Source organism: Stegostoma tigrinum, chromosome 7, assembly GCF_030684315.1.
Source record: "Stegostoma tigrinum isolate sSteTig4 chromosome 7, sSteTig4.hap1, whole genome shotgun sequence".
NCBI classification, from domain to species: domain Eukaryota; kingdom Metazoa; phylum Chordata; class Chondrichthyes; order Orectolobiformes; family Stegostomatidae; genus Stegostoma; species Stegostoma tigrinum.
The window spans coordinates 22,780,583-22,796,175 of NC_081360.1; positions in this window are offsets into that span (position 1 = coordinate 22,780,583).

Consider the following 15,593-nt stretch of genomic DNA (forward strand, 5'->3'; position numbering starts at 1 on the left):
AATAGTCGCACTAGGCAGGCTTTTTGAATGTTTACACACAATGTTAGTATCAAGCTTGCGAGTTAGGCAAAAAGCAGCAGATAGCTGCTGTTCCAGTGGAACACAAACTGGGTCCTGGGTAAAGTTTCCTCTACAAGACTCACAAAAATAGCAGGCTGGATCTTGCTTGAAAGAAAACGCTTTAATACCGATGGCCGTACATAGATAATAATGCGTGAGTGAGTTCATGGTGATATCCCAGAGCTTTCTGTTTGATTTATGTCACCCATTACCCCATGCAAACGGCATTGCATCCTCAGCCTTTTCATTATTTTTGTCATTATTAAGTACCATTTTAAACAATGAAGTAACTATTGACAAACACAATGTTTCTGGCCCAAAAAATTAAATGATTGAGAGAGTGGAGCCCCATTCCCTCTTTTTAAAGATTAGGTGCAGAGTGACTAAATGCAAGGTATGTCTTCCTTACCCCAAAGAACTCTTAAGTGAAGTGAAGTGAAAGAGTGTATATATCTCCTTACATCACGCTCCATTCAATGTGTTTGTTCCCATCATTAGAAAACCATGACATGCGTAACTGTGACATTTTCACAGTCCACTACAACTATCCTTGTTACCTCTTTGGATGAAACTGCCAATTTGGAACGTAAATTAGGGGAAATTTTATGTTGTTCATTCACAGAATCTACATATCATTGGCAAGGTCAATGCGTATTGCCCTTTGCTAATTGCTTCATGGTAGTGGTGAGCTGCCTTCCTGAACCACTGCAGGCTGTACGGTGCATACTAATTTGTCACATAACAGGATGGCTTGCTAGATTATTTCTGGGAATACAGTCACTGCTCTGAAGTCACTTGTAGGCTAGATAGGATAAGAATGGCAGATTTCCTTCTCGAAAGGAATATGAGTGAACCAGTTGGGCTTTTGTAAGAAACAAGTCGTTTCATGATGACCTTCAGCATTTGAATTCCAGATTTATTCAATCAACAGAATTTTGATTGCTATAATCGGATTTGAACTTATGTTTCTGAATTTTTCGCCCAGTAAGATAATGACTACATGGTGGTTACCCATAATGGATACATGGGCATTAGCAGAGAGAAAAGGTATGCACATCGCCTTTTCAATCAGGATCACCTATGAAAGAGCAAAGTGGTCCTATTGGATTTGAGGAGGCCTTCTCTTGTCTGATTGAAGCTATCAATGGAGCATCCTTGAAACCTGTTCTACCTGAGGTGAGTCACGATTTTTTTCTTGCATTCTCAATGACGCAGAATCTGCCGATGTTTATTCTGCGTCGATGATGTGCTCCTGATCACAGTCACAGTGAGCTGTGTCCTTCAATGCCCACAACCAAAGGAACTGGATGAAAGCTCCATCCAGTGGTACAGCTTTGAAATTGAGAATTAACTCTTGCAACAGCATTTAAAAACAGACAATGCCGGAAATGTGCTGCGCATCAGCACAGTAGAGAGAGAGGCAGAGTAAAGATGTTGTTGAAAGGGTGCAGAAAAGATCTACAAACATGTTGCCAGGGTTGCAGGGTTTGAGCAAGAGGGAGAGACTGAATATGCTGGGGCTATTTTCCCTGGAGTGTGAGAGCCTAGATTGACCTGAGACGTTTATAAAATCGTGAGGGGTGTGGATAGGGTGAAGAGCCAAGGCCTTTTTCCCAGGGTAGGGGAGGGCAAAACTAGAGGATATTGGTTAAAGATGAGAGCGGAAAGATTTAAAAGAGATGTGAGGGGCAGGCTTCTCGCACAGAGAGTGATGTGTGTATGGAATGAGCTGCCAGAGGAAGTGATGAAGGCTGGTACAAACACAACATTTAAAAGGCATCTGGGTGGGTGCATGGATCGGAAGGATTTAAAGACATAGAAGCCAAATGCAGGCAAATGAGACTAGATTAATTTAGGATATCTAGTCAGCATGGATGAGTTTGACCAAAAGGTCTCTTTTTGTGCTGTACATCTCTGCAACTCTATCAACGACTCTAAATGTTATGATCTGATGACCCCTCATCAGAATTTGAGAATGTTTGAAATGGAACAAGCGTTAAACAAAGCAGGGAAAGTGGACTAAGCAAAGGGAAGGTCTGTGATAAGGTGGAAAGCAGGAGCGAATTAATAAGACAGGGAGGACAATATCAGACAGTGGAGAGAGTAATGGGGCAAGTAAAGACAGGATGAGGTGGGAATAATAGAATCACCTCCAAAAACCAGCCAGCGTTGAGTCTGAGGTGGGCGGAGGGGGACATTGTTTAAAGTGAATAATTGAAAGAGAACTTACACAATCAATGGTAGGGCCCAGAGTAGCGTTCTCGAACAGAGACACCCAGGATTTCAGGTACGTAATACTTTAAACTTCACATCACAGCGAGACAATACGGTTAAGAATATGTTCAGCATGCTTGTCTTCATTGCTCAGACCTTTGAATTCAGGAGTTAGGAAGTCATGTTGAAGTTGTACAGGATGTTGGTGAGGCCTCTTCTGGAGTACTGTGCGCAGTTCTGGTCACCCTACTATCGGAAGGATATTATTAACCTGCAGAGGGTTCATAAAAGATTTACCAGGATATAGAGGGCTGTGTTCGTCCAGCTCCACATCTTGTTATCTCGGATTCTCCAGCATCTGCAGTTCCTATTATCTCTGACCCCTTTACCAGGGCGTAGCTGGGAATGGAGAGTCTGACTTATAAAAATAGACTGGGTAGGCTGGGAGTTTTTTCACCAGAGCGCAGGAGGTTGAGGAGTGACCTTACGTAGGTTTATAAAACCATAGGGGGCATAGATAAGGTGAATGGCAGGATCTTTTCCCTCGGGCGGGGAAGTTCAAAACTATGGGCTTATTTTTAAGATGAGAGGGAAAAGCTTTATAAAGAACATTAGGGGCAACTTTTTTACACCGAGAGTGGTTCGTGTGTGAAATGAACTACTAGAGGAAGTGGTAGATGCAGGTCCAGTTACAACATTTAGAATACATTTGGGGATAAGTACATGAGTAGGGAAGGTTTGGAGGGATATGGGCCAAACGCAGGCACGTGGGACGAGTTTAGTTTGGGATTATGTTCAGCATGGACTGGTTGGGCCGAAGTGGCTGTTTCTGTGCTGTATGGCTCTATGAGTCTATGAGGTGCTGTTCCTTACGTTTACTTTGAGCTTATTACAACATTAGAGTGGACAGAGGGCAGCGAGAGAGAGAGAGACATCAGAGTGGGAGTCGAGCAGAAAATTAAACATAATCTCAGGGTGAGGTTTGCAGGCTAACTGCGGGATTTCACAAAATTGACACCTCCATTGTGCTTAAGATCACATTGTGAGCAGAGACTCCAATGTATTTAACTCAAGGAATATGCGTAAATAGCTGTTTCCATTGGAAGGAACGCTTAGGGTCTTGGGTCTGGAGAAATAAAGAGATAAGAAGGCAGGCATTGCACAGAGAAGGTACTGTGGGCAGGGGAAGGGGTGTTGAGGATGATAAAGGAGTCAACCAGGCTGCTGTAGAGGAAAAATTCCCTTCAGAATGCTGAAAGGACAGGTGAACATGCATTTTGTGGTAACATCACGGTGGAGGTGGTGTAAATGGTGGAAGAAAATGACCCACTAATTGTGGAATAGAAGGTGAGGACAATGAAATCTGATCCTGTTTCGGGAAGAGAAAATATACAGTGGAAAGCATTTTCAACCCACGGGGAGGCAGACTCTTCCTTTGAGGTGAGAGGAAGACATTTCAAAGCATTGGTATGCCATATATGACAGTAAAGGAGAAACCCGGAAACTGAAATAGAGTCCTGATAGGAAATTGGCTGGCAGGAAACAGAATCGACACAGATGGGAGAGAGAATGTGTAATGCGTAATGTATTTTTAGTGTAATAGGCAATTTATTTGTTTCTTTTAATTGCCTGCAGTCACTACATTTGTAGAGTTGCTGTGCTAGGCAATTTGAAGTTGTGATCCTGGATGATGCTAGTAATTCATATTATCACCTGGTTAGGGAACGATAAACTTTTTAAAAATTTAAGATAGACAACATTAGAGATCCCAGACGCTTATTATGAAAATAAATCAACAAGATCCCTTGTTTTATAAATAAGAGGAACAAATTTTTTATACAAGGTTCGAAATGTAAAACAATCTGCAATATATAGAGATAATGGGAACTGCAGATGCTGGAGATTCCAAGATAATAAAATGTGAGGCTGGATGAACACAGCAGGCCAAGCAGCATCTCAGGAGCACAAAAGCTGACGTTTCGGGCCTAGACCCTAGACGTCTCTGATGAAGGGTCTAGGCCCGAAACGTCAGCTTTTGTGCTCCTGAGATGCTGCTTGGCCTGCTGTGTTCATCCAGCCTCACATTTTATTATCTTGCAATATATAGATATGATTTTTACATTAACATCCAAAATTAACACGAGTCAAAAATAGGTAAACAGACAAACTGTGAATGAATACCCCAAAGACAGGATTGTGATAGGTGTGTTCAAGATATGGCCTGTGAAATTATAAGCAACCCATCCGCACATATATGATGACATTGGTTACCAAATCTCAAAAACTCTTCACAAGGGATTCTTGTTCTTTTTTCAAAAATCTGACCTTGAAACACCCTGGAAAATCCTCCATCACAGACTGTCTCAATGACTGTGGCCTAGAAGTTCAATTCCTTCTCCAAAAACCACATTTCCCAGGATTTCTGAGACTGTTTCCAAAAATCTAATGACTGGCACAATTTCAGCATTTAACAAAGCTTCAGTGAGCTTGTGTTACCCCTCAATTTCCTTTCTGGTCTTCTTTTCTAGACCTCACCCTAATGACCTTCACGAGGCTGCACTTCAACATTTAAGCACTGGTATTATTCTAGCTCTTTAGCGGCTGTGAGCGGAAATCAACTGCCTTGGATCACCTTTTGCCCCAAGTGCATAGAGTCAGCTATTAGCAGCATTTTAGCAACATGATATCACCTTCTCTGACTCATTCACATAGACAAACTGACTGAGCTGCTGTTTCCTGACCTTGAACTGACTTGAGTGACCTATTAAAAGCCTATAAATCCCTTCCTTGTTCTTAGATAATGTCTTATACAAGCAGCATTGGAATAATTCGTGATTGACTGTTACAATGTTGATAGGCTGCCAATCCACACAGTACAAAAGGATACAGAAAATGGATTTCATCATAGCATTCCAGGGACGTGTACTTTTTTCTAACTATCAAAGTGATTATCATATTTAAATCTGCACAACAAACTTTTTGTGTGTTTGAAAGTAAAGAAGGTTATTAACTATCACATGCTCACCCCAGAGGTTGCAAAACACAACATTTCACTCACCACACACACAGACGAGAAGTTACAGTTGCAGCTAGTTCAATACAGTTAGAATTTACTATTGTCTGAGTCTCTTTTATGGAGCGTCTGTGCTATCATAGATGAGGTGATGCTTTATTTGAAGCGATAGTTTTGTGTTTACAGGATTGTCAACAACGTGCAAGGTTTCTTGGAAGTGAATTTCCGAGGGCCCCATTTCAGTTCAACTTGATAACAAAGTGTGAAGCTGGATGAACACAGCAGGCCAAGCAGCATCTCAGGAGCACAAAAGCTGACGTTTCAGGCCTAGACCCTTCATCAGAGAGCATCTGATGAAGGGTCTAGGCCTGAAATGTCAGCTTTTGTGCTCCTGAGATGCTGCTTGGCTTGCTGTGTTCATCCAGCTCCACACTTTGTTATCTTGGATTCTCCAGCATCTGCAGTTCCCATTATCTCAGTTCAACTTGAGGTTGGAATAGGTTGAGGGGGAGTCCTTCCCCCATTTTCAAGATATCAATATTTATTATCTTGCCTGTTTGCATAGCCTTAAGTTGATTTCTATTGGAACTCTGTCTTTCCAGAATGGTATCTTGCTGTTTTAAACAAAACAAACAAAACCTATGGCAATTTCAACATTTGGCCTTTTTTTTACCAATCCAAATTCCTTTTTCCAAATAAAGTGGGCAGTTGGTCAATTAAACATCCAGTGTTGTATCCTTCACACCTTTAGAATTTGGGACAGTCAGTGTTTTGTATCTGAAATTACCTTTCAGGAAGTGTTAGCATCAGTCTGGAAAGTTTCCTTTGCATCCACCTGAAACAAATACAAAGTACAGCTTCCCAGGTAATTGTAATTTTCTTTGAATTTAACCCTCCCTTTAAATTTCAAATATATTTCTGCTATTGAAGTCCGAAATAAAGCCTCTGTTCAATGTGTCTGCCATCTTTTTATCCTCCATCACTAATTCCCCGGACTAATTTTCTACAGCACTGACAGTTAACTCTTATCTGATATAACTGCGCCTGTATTTATACTTACGGATAACGTTCTCTTATATTGTAATTTCACCCACCCCCCCCCTTACTAATCTTGGCTGTTTTTATTTCTCTGTCCAATCTTTTCATCTGTCACCTAGTTTTGCATAATTATATGTCTTTTCTTTGAGTTTCATACTATCATTGACTTTTTTGTTTAAACAATGGAGAGTGGGTCTGTCCATTGAGATTTTTTTTAAAAAATTGTTGCAATGTATATATTCTGTGCTCTCTGGAATGTCCCTTTAAATGTTTGCCACTGCATCTTGATTGGCTGAGCCCTTGACCTAAATTGCGAGTTCACTTTCATCAGCTCTGCTTTCATGCCTTCATAATTGCCCTTGTTTAAATGCTGAATAACTTATCTGGAGCCACACATTTCTATCTTAAACTGTATGTAAAATTCAATTATATTATGGTCGCTGCTATCTGGGTGCCCATTCAGTATGAGGTGAGTAATTAAACCCGACTCATTGGTCAAAACCAGAAGCTGGTCAGTGCCATTCCAAGTTGGTCTCAGCAATTGTCTTGGAAAACATACAATGGCTTGCTCCTCTAGACTAAATAATTACTGCAGCCTTTTTGACAATTATACCCTTCTTGGTACTCTGCCCTATCATGTGGCTCCTGTTCGGGGGGCAGAACAATGGCTGAGGTAGGTCAGAATCAGGGTCACTTAGAGATAGTCTCAGGTCGTCGACTGCGGCAGCATTGATGCACCTGATGGGGGTATATCCTGGCTTTGGCAGGCCTGGAGCAGCAGTGTTGGCGAGATAGCAACAACATGAGGATCCAGGGTCTGCTGGGGCATCGACGTTGTCATTGCTGTGCCTTATGAGGGGACACCTTGAGGCCAATCTTGCAGAGACATTGCAGAGGCCCTGGAGCCGTGTTTGAGACACTGGTCCAATGAAGATGAACACTATTTAAGTACATTCTTTGTATCAGCTTTGTAGCTTAAAATGTTGGCGAGAGACCACGTTTTCACTGTATCTCCTTAAATTACGCTCTAGTTCTGGACTGAAGCTTATGTTTGGTTTTGATTCCATCTCGGGTAACGGACTGTATGGAGTTTGCACGTTCTCTCCGTGTCTGCGTGGATTTTCTCCGGGTGCTCTGGTTTCCTCCCACAGTCCAAAGATGTGCAGGCTAGGTGGGTTGGCCACACTGAATTGCCCGTAGTGTTCAGGGACATGTAGATTAGGTGGATTACAGGGGAATGGGCCTGGATGGGTTGCTCTGAGGTTGGGTGTGGACTTGTTGGGCCAAAGGGCCTGTTTCCACACTGTAGGGATTCTATGATGATTCAATGATCTTCTGCTGTGAAGACAAAGATGCAGATTTTCTGAGGAGTGACAATCTCCAGCAGGTTGCCACTGTAGCCCTTAATTTTTACGAAAGGAAGGATCTCAGAACTGTGATCAGAGATAATGGGAACTGCAGATGCTGGAGAATCCAAGATAACAAAGTGTGAAGCTGGATGAACATAGCAGGCCAAGCAGCATATTAGGAGCACAAGAGCTGACGTTTCGGGCCTAGACCCTTCATCAGAGGTTGATCTCTGATGAACGGTATAGGCCCGAAACGTCAGCTTTTGTGCTCCTAAGATGCTGCTTGGCCTGTTGTGTTCATCCAGCTCCACACTTTGTGATCTCAGAACTGTGACAGGAGACTCCGCTCCGGGCTCCCTCAGAAAAGTGGAGCTGTACCTCCGTTCCGACAGTTCTCTCAAAGCGAGAGGAGTCAGAGGAAGGAAACCAGAACCTCTTTACATAGCTGAAGTCTGAAAATTTAAGGTGCTGATAGCCAGTTTGATGACTGCTGTCAAATGATAAGTAGAATTATAGAACCCCTGCAGTGCAAAAAGAGGCCTTTTGGCCCATCAGGTCTGCACTGATCCTCCAAATCCATCCACCCAAATCCATCCCCCCACCCTATCCCCATAACCCTGCATTTTCCACAGGTAATCCACCTACTGTACACATTCCTGGACATTACGGGCAATTTAGTGTGGCCAATCTACCTAACCTGCGCATCGCTGGACTGTGGGAGGAAACCGGTGCACTCGGAGAGAACCCATGTAGACATAGGGAGAAAAACAAACACCGCACAGACACCTACCCAAAGCCAGAATTGAACCTGGGTGCCTGGGCACTGTGAGGCAGCAGTGCTAACCACTGGGCTAGTAAATGTGATATCCGGGCGTCAGGATGGTAATGTGCCAGGTAAACAGGTTGGGGTTTAGGGCGCCAGGGATAGGATGCCACATAGGTCAGACAGGATATGTACAGTGGGAAGGATGCCAATGGGAAATGGTAAGGTTTCTATGTCAGTAAGGTCCCAAGATGCAAGGTGGCAAGCTAAGTGATACAGCTGACACAGGGACAAGTTGGGAAGGGTGTGAGAATTGGGGCCGGCAGGTTTGGGGGAGCGTGAATGTTGAGTGTGGGTGAGGTTGTCAGGTCTAGTATGTTACTGGAAGAGTGGTTGTGTCAGTTTGACTCCAGTGGGTCCACTGTCAAGTTGGGTCTGGTGGCAGGGGAGTTCAGATCAGCTTGGTTCAATTGGCGCTGGTGTGTGGGGGCAAGTCTGATAGAGGGTTGGGGGTGTTCGTGTCCAGGGGTTATTCAGTCAGGGGGTGGGCTGTTGGGTAAGGAACTGAGGAAGTGGTGGTTAGGGTTGTGTGAGTTTAAGTGTGGGGTCAGTTTAATCGTTACTCAGAAATTAAACAATACATCTAATTATTTAACTTTTCCTGAGTAACTATTTTATATAATTTCAACTGAACCTTCCAAAATCTCCAGTTTAAACAGAAACATCCTGAGGGTTCCATGCGTAGAGCAATTTCCCAGCAGAACCTCCAATTTCTGGGGAAATTCCTTCAGATTGCGCAGAGTCTCTATTCACAATTCCCATTTATGCTGGAATAGCTACCACCTGGCCAGCGGCATATGTTTCAGTACCTCTGCCATGACAAATTCAGCAATAGTGATAAACTAACCTTTTGCCTTGCTTGAAGCTCAAAGCTGTACTGTAAGTCATTTTTAAATCGAAATACTTGTAAACTAAAAGAGAGCTGCGTCTGAGCTGAAATAAATTCTTAGTACACACTCTGAGGAAATGCACAACATCTGGTCGTAATGTTTAGCTCCAGTCAAATTGATTTTCCAGGCAAAGATCTTTTTCTCATCTACTGTCTGTTTTTCACCATTTATTGACAGGTATGAAGTCATAGAGATGCACAGCATGGAAAAAGGCCCTTTGACCCAACTCGTCCATGCTGACCAGATATCCTAAATTACTCTAGGCCTATTTGCCAGCATTTTTTTTTATCCACTCATGGGATGAAGGTGTCACTGACTAGGCAGTATTTATAGCCAATCCCTAATTGCCTAGAGGGCAGTTAAGAATCAACCATATTGCTATGGGCCTGGAGTCACATGTAGCCAGACCAGTTAAGGATGGCAGTTTCCTTCCCTAAAAGACATTAGTGAACCAGATGAGTTTTTCCCCAACAATCAATTTGTAGTCATCATTAGATTCTTAATTCCAGATATCCATTGAAATCAAATTCCACCATCTGCTGTGGTTGGCTTCAAACCCGGGTCCCCGAACATTATCTGGGTCTCTGGATTAACACTCCAGTGATAATACAACTAGGCCATCGCCTCCCCTTCAGATTCCTTCAAACCCTTCCCATTCATGTACGCATCCAGATACATTTTACCCACTGTCATTGTACCGGATCTCCAATACCTCCTCCAGCAGCTCATTTCATACATTCACCACCGCGTGTGTGAAAAACTTGTCCCTTAAGTCCTTTTTATATCTTTTCTCTCTCACTTTAAACTTATGCACTCTAGTTTTGGATGCCCCCCCCTTCCCCTGGGAAAAAAGACCTTGTCTATTCACCCTATCCATGCCCCTCGTGATTTTATAAATCTCCATAAAAGGGCAATTATTCCAATATTTAATTTGCAAACTTGATTGGTCTTTGGCCATATCTCCACAACAGCTGTCAAATCAAATGCATTCTTTTCAACCTGTGCTGTGAATTTGTTATGAATACTTTTTGGTCCCTTTAGCTTCGTTTCCCTTCTGTGTTTCCCTGATGTTGTTCTTGCTCCCAAAGTCTCATTGCCTTCATTCAGCTTTCTGTCTCTTCGTGACACACTCTGCTTATTGTTATCCAAATCATTGTCTCTGCTGTATGCACTCAAGGCCTCTGTTACTGCATTTGAATTTATCCTCCCTCAACTGCTCATGTCCCCATCCTTCATTGTTTCATTGCCCTGTCTCCCAATATGTTTATGCACTAACCAAGTTTAATTATCAGGCCTATGATCTCAGCTTGAGGCCATTCCACAGAATTTGGGTGCTATGTCTGTTCATGATTTGGTTCAGCTTTAAAAGAACTTTTGGAGATTCATTGTTTAACAAGATGTACATTTCTTCTTTTTTTGCTGTTTTAGTCTTTATTTCCTTTGTCAAAAGTTTTTTGTTATAAATAAGGTGCTGATGCTTGAAAATAACCATTTCCACAGGGTCAGTATGCAATTTCTCCCTCTCACTCACATTACTTAATCCTGTTTGCTCCATCCAGTTACATTGCCCTGGATGTTCAGTGCTGGAGTAAAAACGAGAACAACTGTTCTTTATTGCTGCGAGATGCTGGAGTAGGTTCTGGTAAAGTGAAGTGCCAGTGATGGGCCCATCAAACCAACTCAAAAATTCTCACACTATGATCCTGGCACCTAACTCTTTGGCCCCTCCATTATCGTCCTCGGATGAAATTGCACTTTCTTCAAAATGAAGCTGAAAAATATTATTTTCCCACTGACATTGAAGTGCACACATCCAGGGAAAAGATTTCAACAGAACCCTGAATGGTTTCAATATTGATGCTAATCTGGAGTTTCTGTACTCATTTAGCTTCACACAAACATCAATTCATAACTGGCACCTTAAATGAATCATTACTTCATGTTGAACTGTTCTGTCAATCTTCTTTGCCATATGTTTTAAAAACATGCAATGCAGTCAGCTGAATTGTCTTGGCAACGTTTCACAGTGACCTTATGATGATTAAATAACATTTCCTGCACCCAGCCTTCCCCCAAATAGACTCCCTAATTAGTTTCCTCTATACTTTTCTGTGTTTCTCTGACCTAAAAAAATTGCCATTTATTTGGCGAGATCCAGCTAGTGCCAACAGCCTTGTGACCTTCCATGATGTCATGGCTGTCCCCATCATTGCTCATTTGGCATTGGCCAGCAAAAATGCTCAGAACAAGATGTCATGTGGCCTTCCTGTCCTCTCCCACAGCTCTTCCCTTATCTCCACCTCCCTGGCCCCTACCATCCCCATCAACACTGGCTCTTATTTCCAAACTGTCTAAGCCAACTGCTCCCTCTGCTGCCTGGAATAAGCTTGAGAACCATGCTTTGGGTTTTTCTGGCTTATATTTCTTTGTAGTACATCAGAAAGGTGCTCAGATGACGTTTCAAGCTCTAGTGTCCCTTTCCAAACCAATCTGACTGTTTGAAAGGACTAACCAAAAGTCCTTTAGTGTTAAATTTGTCATGTTGTCTGAAAAGGAAGAATGTCCGCTGTAATGAGGAGAGGCAGAGGATTGGCACAAAGCAAACGGCACATTCAGACAACGAGAACAGACAAAACAGCCCACATGGCATCGTTCTGTGCTGTGATTATCACTTTTAGAACATAGAACATAGAACACTACAGCACAGAACAGGCCCTTCATCCCACGATGTTGTGCCGACCATTGATCCTCATGTAAGCACCCTCAAACTTCTGTGACCATATGCATGTCCAGCAGTCTCTTAAATATCCCCAATCACCTTGCTTCCACAACTGCTGCTGGCAACGCATTCCATGCTCTCACAACTCTCTGTGTAAAGAACCCGCCTCTGACATCCCCTCTATACTTTCCTCCAACCAGCTTAAAACTATGACCCCTCATGTTAACCTTTTCTGCCCTGGGAAATAGTCTCTGGCTATCAACTCTATCTATGCCTCTCATTATCTTGTATACCTCAATTAGGTCCCCTCTCCTCCTCCTTTACTCCAATGAAAAGAGTCCGAGCTCAGTCAACCTCTCTTCATAAGGTAAGCCCTCCAGTCCAGGCAGCATCCTGGTAAACCTCCTCTGAACCCTCTCCAAAGCATCCACATCTTTCCTATAATAGAGCGACCAGAACTGGACGCAGTATTCCTAGTGCGGTCTAACCAAAGTTTTATAGGGCTGCAACAAGATCTCACGACTCTTAAACTCAATTTCCCTGTTAAGGAAAGCCAAAGCACCATATGCTTTCTTGACAACCCTGTCCACTTGGGTGGCCATTTTAAGGGATCTATGTATCTGCACACCAAGATCCCTCTGTTCCTCCACACTGCCAAGAATCCTATCCTTAATCCTATACTCAGCTTTCAAATTCGACCTTCCAAAATGCATCACCTCGCATTTATCCAGGTTGAACTTCATCTGCCACCTCTCAGCCCATCTCTGCATCCTGTCAATGTCCCACTGCAGCCTACAACAGCCCTCTATACTGTCAACGACACCTCCAACCTTCGTGTCATCTGCAACATTGCTGACCCAATCCCCTCATCCAAGTCATTAATAAAAATTACAAACAGTAGAGGCCCAAGGACAGAGCCCTGTGGACCACCGCTCACCACTGACTTCCAGGCAGAATATTTTCCTTCTACTACCACTCGCTGTCTTCTGTTGGCCAGCCAATTCTGTATCCAGACAGCTAAGTTCCCCTGTATCCCATTCCTCCTGACCTTCTGAATGAGCCTACCATGGGGAACCTCATCAAATGCCTTTAACCAGAATAATTTGTCTGATTCCCAGCATCACAGAACATCCTGGTTTGGCCACATCTGGAGTATTCTGTCCAGTTCTGGCCACCCCCTTACAGGAAAGATGTGGAACCACTGGAAAAAGTGCAGAGGAGATTTATCAGGCTGTTGCCTGGAATAGAGAGAAGGCCTTACGAGGCAAGGTTGAGAGAGCTAGGGCTTTTCTCTTCAGAACGACGAAGGATGAGAGGTGACTTGATAGAGGTGTACAAAATGATCAGAGGGATAGATGGAGTAGATAGACTTTTTCCTAGTTTGGAGGTAGCTATGACGAGGGGGCATAGTTTTAAAGTGAGTGGTGGTAGATACATAGGAGAAATCAGAGGTAGGTTCTTTACTCAGATACGGGTGTGAAATGCATTTCCGGAGAGGGTAGTGGAGTCGGCCTCATTAGGGGCATTTAAGCGGCTATTAGATAGGCGTGTGGATGATAGTATAAGGTAGGGGTGGGGGTTAGATAGACCTTAGGTTTAGGGTAAAAGTTTGGCACAACATCATGGGCCAAATGGCCTGTACTGTACTGTACTGTTCTATGTTCTATCCAGAGTGCAGTTTGCAGGTGATATCTTTCATGATTGACGAATTGGTAAATATTTTAGGAAGACAAATGGCTTTGCCAGTTTCTTCAAATAAACCACATTTTGTAACAAATCCTTGTTCCTTCAATCTTCTTCCACCTTTTACCAAAGGTCCCATATTTAAGAAGGGCCAGATTTCAGGCAGGTGCAATGATATCTAGACCCCGTGTTTTCCTGCTTGGCTTTGCATTGGTCACACTCTCCTTCTCTCTTTCCCTGTAGCTCTGCAAATTTGTTTGTTCAAGTATTTATCTAATTGCCGTTTAGGAGTTTACTGTTTAACCGGCGCCATCACCCTCTTAGGCAGCACATTCCAGGTTACAATAACTCACTGTGGAAAGAACATTCTCCACATCTTCATCTCTAGTTCTATGGTCAATGATTTTAAATGTATGTCCTCTGGCTAGTGATTCTCCTGCAAGCAGAAACTGTTTCTCTTTAATTTGTCCATCAGAACATTTCACTGTATCCAAATGTAATGCTACCTTCCAGTAATATCAGATTGACAGGAAACTCATTTGCAATTTTAAGAAGAATTTGAATGACCAGAAGACTATAGAAGAGCTTTCAATAATTGTCAATATTGGTCCATGTTTTCTCATTTCTCTGGCTCCATGTACGTACAGTGCTCTCCCCACAACTTGTTTCAAAGTTTTTGTCAATGTGAGAATAATGAACAGTCTGGAATTACAAAACAGACGCTTCAAATGGTTTGCTCTGCACAAAGAACGTTGAATTTAAGCCAAACTCCATTACACACCATGAGAATCTCTTCCAATGCAGTGAGTAATCTGACTCTACATGCAAAGATGCATCCTTTGTGTAACTTTCTACACCACACGTCTTGCGAGCTATTTAATTTCCTGAAGGAGAGTTTTTCATTGATCACCAAGATTGCCTACTTCTGCCTCTGCACAGCAGTCTACCCCTGCCTCAGCTTGTCTGCTGCTGAGGGGTACTCATCCAGGCTATTTATATTGAGCCCATGACTGGGCTCCCATCTTCCATCTTCAACAATCTTGAGAACACCGAAAAGTTCTGAAGAACCCAAAACGTTACTTCTGATTTCTTTCCACAGATGCTGCCAGGCCTGCTGAGATTTTTCAGGAATTTCTGTTTTTGCCACCCAAAAGCCTACTGCCCATGTCCTAAGTCCGTTTAAGCCCAATTCATCCATCTTCGCTGTGCTTGTTGACTTCTACCAGCTCCCAATCAGACAATATCTCAATGTAAAAACCCTCCACATTGTTCTCAATTCCCTTCATATTCTCGTCATGCCGCATCTTCCTTCAAACCCCACTCTCTGAGATATTACTGCTCCTCTAACTGTATCCTCTTGTACATTCCCAACTATAATCTTTCCATCATTGGTGGCGACCAGTTGCCAAGGGTCTAGGATTCTCTCTGTAACACTCTCTGTCAGCTCTCCGCTTTAAAGGTGCTCCTGAAAACTTACCTTTTTTCACTAAACATTCTAGGCTCCTCACATGGCTCAGATTCAAAAATGCTTTTGAAGATATTGTTCTTGTTTAGCACCTTGGATTGTCTTGCTGCACGCAAGTGTGTTATCTAAAAAAGTGTTTGTTGTCATTGTTGATCCCAAGAGAAACTGAACATTATCCTTAACCCGATAAATAAGTCAATGTGCATCTTCAATGTGCAGCTTCCAGCATCTTATTTTGGAATTTGGACATATTCACCATTTATTTACTTTAATGGGGAGAAATCAAGATTTGTAAAGGTTTGGAAACCCCAAATTCTTAATTTGTGTTACAGGTATGCT